Raw genomic sequence first — 7,536 nt, 5'->3', positions numbered from 1 at the left:
GTACTGTACTGTACTGTTTCCCTGACTTCAATGGACCATACAGTACTGTTGCTTAAACTCCTTGTTTTGAGTCTGTATACACTATATTTATTAATTGATCACTCTACGGGACCTCATTGCCCCTGTGTATTTTTGCTAGGGTATTGAGATGCTCCTTCATCATTGCTCTGTAGTTTGTCAACTTGCTATGCAATCGAGTTCAGGGTATCGCATACAGTACCCTCCAACTGTACCTTTTTGGCAGGTACAGTACCTTTTTTTATGGTCTGCACCTGTCAAAACTGTCTTTGTACCAATTTTTGACTCTCTAAATTATCATTGAAAGTATAGGAAAGGGGCCGTGGCCACACTCCCTTTTACCCGTGGCCATGCCCCCTTTCCTAATTTGTACTGATTTTCATGTGTAAAATGTTGGAGGGTATGGTATAGTATCGTAATGTGCATATAGCTTGCCTATCCCTATCGCCCCTGTATATTTTAGCTAGGGTATTCAGATGCTCTTTCAGCTTTGCCCTGTAGCCTGCAAAACGTATGCCATCGCTCGCTCCATAGCTGAGGGCTGCCATGAGGTGGGGGGGTCACCTGCGGTGGCCATTTTGTCAGTTTGTTATGCAACCAAGTAATGTGCATATAGCTTGCCTAGCCCTATCGCCCCTGTGTATTTTAGTTAGGGTATTGTGACGCTCCTTCAGTATTGCCCTGTAGCCTGCAAAACCTATGCCATAGTTCGCTCCATAGCTGAGTGCTGCCACAAGGTGGGGGGAGTTGGGCGGCAGCCATTTTGTCAACTTGCTATACGATCGAGTCCGGTGTATCGTAATGTGCATACGGTAGAGCTCGCTTACACTATATTTATTAATTGATCACTCTACGGGGCCTCATCGCCCCTGTGTATTTTAGCTAGGGTATTGTGACACTCCTTCAGCATTGCCCTGTAACTTGCAAAACCTATGCAGTCATTGGCTCGATAGCTGAGGGCTTCCATGAGGCAAGGGGTCACGGGTGGTAGACATTTTAATCGAGTCTGCCCTGCTACAGAATTGTATGTGTACCGTATGGTGCATAGAACCTTATCCTCGTAGCCGCTGTATATATTACAGTAGATACGCTCCTGTTGCTTTGCCCTGCTTTGTGTAAAACTTGTGTGCACACTTCTATTGAATGTGAAAGTACTGTATAGTATAGTACAATACAGTAGATACAAAAATAAAAAAATTAATAAAGTGTCTGGAAAAAATTAACATGCATTCGCACTTTAGGAATCCAACTCGGGACTCTAAGCATGGGAAGCGGAAAACTTAACCACTCGGACACGCCGCCGCCGAATGACAGATGAATAAGCCCATTGGTTTTGATTATGCTGTAATGGCTACGCTATTTGGATGCACACATACCATATCCCTGACATCAATAGACCACACGTTCCTTTGCGTCTGTGTACACTACTGGTTTTATTTGCGGGACTTGGAAGCTCACATATTCCTAACGTCAATGGACTATACTGTGGCTTTATCATGTTTGTTTGCATCTGTATATACTGTACTACTGTATTTACGTCTGTACACTGTAATATGCCATCAAATTCTATGTTTCTATGTAATATACTGTATGACATACTGTAGCATATTATAGCATAATGAGACGAACCAGTAAAGTAGTTCTTAATATGTATTTCGGTATTGTATTTTAATGGAGACCACACGCACGCGCAATGGTGATTTTAAAAAGCGACATCTGGTGGATGATCGCAGGTATTACACTTAAAGGTAACACCAAACGCTCTGTGCCCCAGCCTACGACTAGGCACGCCTCCTTGCACCCAGGTACGCTGCGTATGCCCGATCGCGACTAATGCCTCAGCCAGCCAAGATAACGGAGGCTCCATCTGTATGAACAATTTCTCGTTCATTACTGAATGAGATTGTTCATATCGGCTGCACACACCGGCAAGTGTGTAGGGCCCTTTTGCACCCAATGCCCACCAATGTTGTGCATGCATGTTTTAATGCCAGCCCTTTATTTAAATGAGGTTTTCCAGAAGATTTAGCCAATATCTTTTGTCTTTCATATATTTCTTAATAGAGATGAGCGGGTTCGGTTCTCCGAGATCCGAACCCCCCCGAACTTCACCTATTTTACACGGGTCCGAGGCAGCCTTGGATCTTCCAGCCTTGCTCGGTTAACCTGAACACAGCCGAACGTCTTCATCCCGCTGTCGGATTCTCGCGAGATTCATATTCTATATAGAGCCGCGCGTCGCCGCCATTTTCACTTGTGCATTGGAGATTGAACGGAGAGGATGTTGCTACGTTCTCTCCCTGAAAAGATCCATATCTGTGCTCAGTGTGCTGCAAATATCTGTGCTCAGTGTGCTGCATTTTGGTGACCAACAGTATATAGTTGTACAGTACAGTAGGCCATTGCTGTATCTTGCAGCTCTGTGTCACTGCAAGTATCCATTCCATATCTGTGCTGCATTTTTGTGAGCAGTATATATAGTAGTACAGTGCAGCATTTTGGTGAGCAACAGTATATAGTTGTACAGTACGGTAGGACATTGCTGTATCTTGCAGCTCTGTGTCACTGCAAGTATCCATTCCATATCTGTGCTGCATTTTTGTGAGCAGTATATATAGTAGTACGGTGCAGCATTTTGGTGACCAACAGTATATAGTTGTACAGTACAGTAGGCCATTGCTGTATCTTGCAGCTCTGTGTCACTGCAAGTATCCATTCCATATCTGTGCTGCATTTTTGTGAGCAGTATATATAGTAGCATAGTGCAGCATTTTGGTGACCAACAGTATATAGTTGTACAGTACAGTAGGCCATTGCTATTGATATAATAATATTACTGGCATATAATTCCACACATTAAAAAATGGAGAACAAAAATGTGGAGGGTGAAATAGGGAAAGATCAAGATCCACTTCCACCTAGTGCCGAAGCTGCTGCCACTAGTCATGGCAGAGACGATTCAATGCCATCAACATCGTCTGCCAAGGCCGATGCCCAATGTCATAGTAGAGAGCATGTAAAAACCAAAAAACGAAAGTTCAGTAAAATGACCCAAAAATCAAAATTAAAAGCGTCTGAGGAGAAGCGTAAACTTGCCAATATGCCATTTACGACACGGAGTGGCAAGGAACGGCTGAGGCCCTGGCCTATGTTCGTGGCTAGTGAATCAGCTTCACATGAGGATGGAAGCACTCATCCTCAAGCTAGAAAACTTAAAAGAGTTAAGATGGCAAAAGCACAGCAAAGAACTGTGCGTTCTTCTAAATCACAAATCCCCAAGGAGAGTCCAATTGTGTCAGTTACGATGCCTGACCTTCCCAACACTGGACGGGAAGAGGTGGCTCCTTCCACCATTTGCACGCCCCCTGGAAGTGCTGGAAGGAGCACCCACAGTCCAGTTCCTGATAGTCAAATTGAAGATGTCACTGTTGAAGTACACCAGGATGAGGATATGGGTGTTGCTGGCGCTGAGGAGGAAATTGACAAGAAGGATCCTGATGGTGAAGTGGTTTGTTTAAGTCAGGCACCCAGGGAGACACTTGTTGTCCGCGGGATGAATATGGCCATTGACATGCCTGGTCAAATTACAAAAAAAAAAAATCACCTCTTCGGTGTGAAATTATTTTAACAGAAATGCGGACAACAGGTGTCAAGCCATGTGTTGCCTTTGTCAAGCTGTAATAAGTAGGGGAAGGACGTTAACCACCTAGGAACATCCTCCCTTATACGTCACCTGGAGCGCATTCATCAGAAGTCATTGACAAGTTCAAAAACTTTGGGCGACAGCGGAAGCAGTCCACTGACCAGTAAATCCCTTCCTCTTGTAACCAAGCTCACGCAAACCACCCCACCAACTCCCTCAGTGTCAATTTCCTCCTTCCCCAGGAATGCCAATAGTCCTGCAGGCCATGTCACTGGCAATTCTGACGAGTCCTCTCCTGCCTGGGATTCCTCCAATGCATCCTTGCGTGTAACGCCTACTGCTGCTGGCGCTGCTGTTGTTGCTGCTGGGAGTCGATGGTCATCCCAGAGGGAATTTCTTGAGGTACTGTGTCCCCGGTACCAAATACCATCTAGGTTCCACTTCTCTAGGCAGGCGATACCAAGAATGTACACAGACGTCAGAAAAAGACTCACCAGTGTCCTAAAAAATGCAGTTGTACCCAATGTCCACTTAACCACGGACATGTGGACAAGTGGAGCAGGGAAGAATCAGGACTATATGACTGTGACAACCCACTGGGTAGATGTATTGACTCCCGCAGCAAGAACAGCAGCGGCAGCACCAGTAGCAGCATCTCGCAAACGCCAACTCATTCCTAGGCAGGCTACGCTTTGTATCACCGCTTTCCATAAGAGGCACACAGATGACAACCTCTTACGGAAACTGAGGAACATCATCGCAGATTGGCTTACCCCAATTGAACTCTCCTGGGGATTTGTGACATCGGACAACGCCACCAATATTGTGCGTGCATTACATGTGGGCAAATTCCAGCACGTCCCATGTTTTGCACATACATTGAATTTGGTGGTGCAGATTTTTTTAAAAAACAACAGGGGCGTGCAAGAGATGCTGTTGGTGGCCCGAAGAATTGCGGGCCACTTTCAGCATTCAGCCACCGCGTGCCGAAGACTGGAGCATCAGCAAACACTCCTGAACCTGCCCCGCCATCATCTGAAGCAAGAGGTGGTAACAAGGTGGAATTCAACCCTCTATATGCTTCAGAGGATGGAGGAGCAGCAAAAGACCATTAAAGCCTATACATCTGCCTACAATATAGGCAAAGGAGGGGGAATGCACCTGACTCAAGCGCAGTGGAGAATGATTTAAACGTTGTGCAATGTTCTGCAACCCTTTGAACTTGCCGATACGTGAAGTCAGTTCAGACACTGCCAGCTTGAGTCAGGTCATTCCCCTCATCAGGCTTCTGCAGAAGCAGCTGGAGAGATTGAAGGAGGAGCTAAAACGGAGCGATTCCGCTAGGCATGTGGGACTTGTGGATGGAGCCCTTCATTCGCTTAACCAGGATTCACGGGTGGTCAATCTGTTGAAATCAGAGCACTGTATTTTGGCCACCGTGCTCGATCCTAGGTTTAAAGCCTACGTTGTATCTCTCTTTCCGGAAGACACAAGTCTGCAGAGGTTCAAAGACCTGCTGGTGAGACACTTGTCAACTCAAGCGGAACGTGACCCGTCAACAGCTACTCCTTCACATTCTCCCGCAACTGGGGCTGTGAGGAAAAGGCTAAGAATTCCGAGCCCACCCGCTGGCGGTGATGCAGGGCAGTCTGGAGCGAGTGCTGACATCTGGTCCGGACTGAAGGACCTGCCAACGATTACTGACATGTCGTCTACTGTCACTGCATATGATTCTCTCACCATTGAAAGAATGGTGGAGGATTATATGAGTGACAGCATCCAAGTAGGCACGTCAGACAGTCCGTACGTATACTGGCAGGAAAAAGAGGCAATTTGGAGGCCCTTGCAAAAACTGGCTTTATTTTACCTAAGTTGCCCCCCCTCCATTGTGTACGCAGAAAGAATGTTTAGTGCAGCCGGTCACCTTGTCAGCGATCGGCATACAAGGTTACTTCCACAAAATATAGAGAAGATGATGTTCATCAAAATGAATTATAATCAATTACTCTGTGGAGACATTCACGAGCAATTGCCTCCATAAAGTACACAGGGACCTGAGATGGTGGATTCCAGTGGGGACGAATTAATACTCTGTGAGGTGGGGGATGTACACAGTGAAAGGGGTGCGGAATCGGAGGATGATGATGAGGTCGACATCTTGCCTCTGTAGAGCCAGTTTGAGCAAGGAGAGATTGATTGCTTCTTTTTTTGGTGGGGGCCCAAACCAACCAGTCATTTTAGCCACAGTCATGTGGCAGACCCTGTGGCTGAAATGATGGGTTTGTTAAAGTGTGCATGTCCTGTTTATACAACATAAGGGTGGGTGGGAGGGCCCAAGGAAAATTCCATCTTGCACCTCTTTTTTGTATTTATTTATCTTTGCATCATGTGATGTTTGGGGCCAATTTTTTGAAGTGCCATCCTGTCTGACACTGCAGTGCCACTCCTAGATGGGCTAGGTGTTTGTGCCGCCCACTTGAGTCGCTTAGCTTAGCCATCCAGCGACCACAGTGCACCTCTTTTTTTCTTTGCATCATGTGCTGCTTGGGGACTATTTTTTAAATCGACCATCCTGTCTGACACTGCAGTGCCACTCCTAGATGGGCCAGGTGTTTGTGCCGCCCACTTGGGTCGCTTAGCTTGGTCATCCAGCCACCTTGGTGCAAATTTTAGGACTAAAAATAATATTGTGAGGTGTTCAGAATAGACTGGAAATGAGTGTAAATTATGGTTATTGAGGTTAATAATACTATAGGATCAAAATTACCCCCAAATTCTATGATTTAAGCTGTTTTTGAGGGGTTTTTTGGGAAAAAACACCCGAATCCAAAACACGGCCGCGGAACCGAATCCAAAACCAAAACACAAAACCCGAAAAATTTCCGGTGCACATCTCTATTTCTTAATATCGTTCAGTGTGTATGCACAATATCTTTCATGATCTATACCTGGGAGCTCACGGGAAATTGTTCACCAATATCTTTCGTGTTTCATATCTTCTAGTGTGTATGGGCCTGATTATTAGAATACTAGAGAAATACAAAATTGTTTTGTGTTTTTACTGAAGTTGTCTCTAATGTACCTGACATATTGAACATATAACATATCTTGCACTGATGAGTACCAGGTTTAACAATCGTTGTAAATCAGCCAGTATTTCAATGCTGGCATACTGACATCACATCACAACCAAAACTTCACCACAAATACATGTAGAAAATACAAATAACAAATACTAATGACAACCAATAGTTTTAGAAGTGTAGTACATGTTTCAAAAGCATGTTTCTGACCCGATCGCTATGCTGCGAAAAACTGCAGCATGTGATCAGGTCAGAATTACCCCCTTAGAACGCACAGAAGAGAAAAAAACTCTTCACTGCTTCCCACATTAGCAGTGCGTCCGACTCAGAACCAGCCCCATAATATCCATGAAATAGCATAATTAATACAGCAATATGCAAAAGATACACATGATCACTGACAAATAAAGTGGTTCGCAATCCTGTCTAATTATTTCCTGTCAGTTTCATGTCAGTTAGGACAAATCATTGCAAATAAACATACATCAGGTTTCTAACACATATTCAATATTGTACTAGCAATGATAAAATAAGTAAATGCATCAGCCTCTGTGATCTTACATCAGTGATGGAATTACATTATCACATAATAATATATACACAGTATTATTCTTGGATTTAATGTAGAGTTTTGCTAACTAATTAGGAATAGCTTGGAATGTTCGGCTTGTAGTAAAATAATTGGTTCATTGATTAGTTCAGGAAATACAATGTACGTAACTTACTTAAGTGATAGCAAACATTCTACATGTAGCTATCTGCAACAATAAATGTTACTTTTGATGTACAATA

This window comes from Pseudophryne corroboree, chromosome 7 (genome assembly GCF_028390025.1).
Source record: "Pseudophryne corroboree isolate aPseCor3 chromosome 7, aPseCor3.hap2, whole genome shotgun sequence".
Classification (NCBI taxonomy): domain Eukaryota; kingdom Metazoa; phylum Chordata; class Amphibia; order Anura; family Myobatrachidae; genus Pseudophryne; species Pseudophryne corroboree.
Note: the sequence above shows the minus strand (reverse complement) of the source record.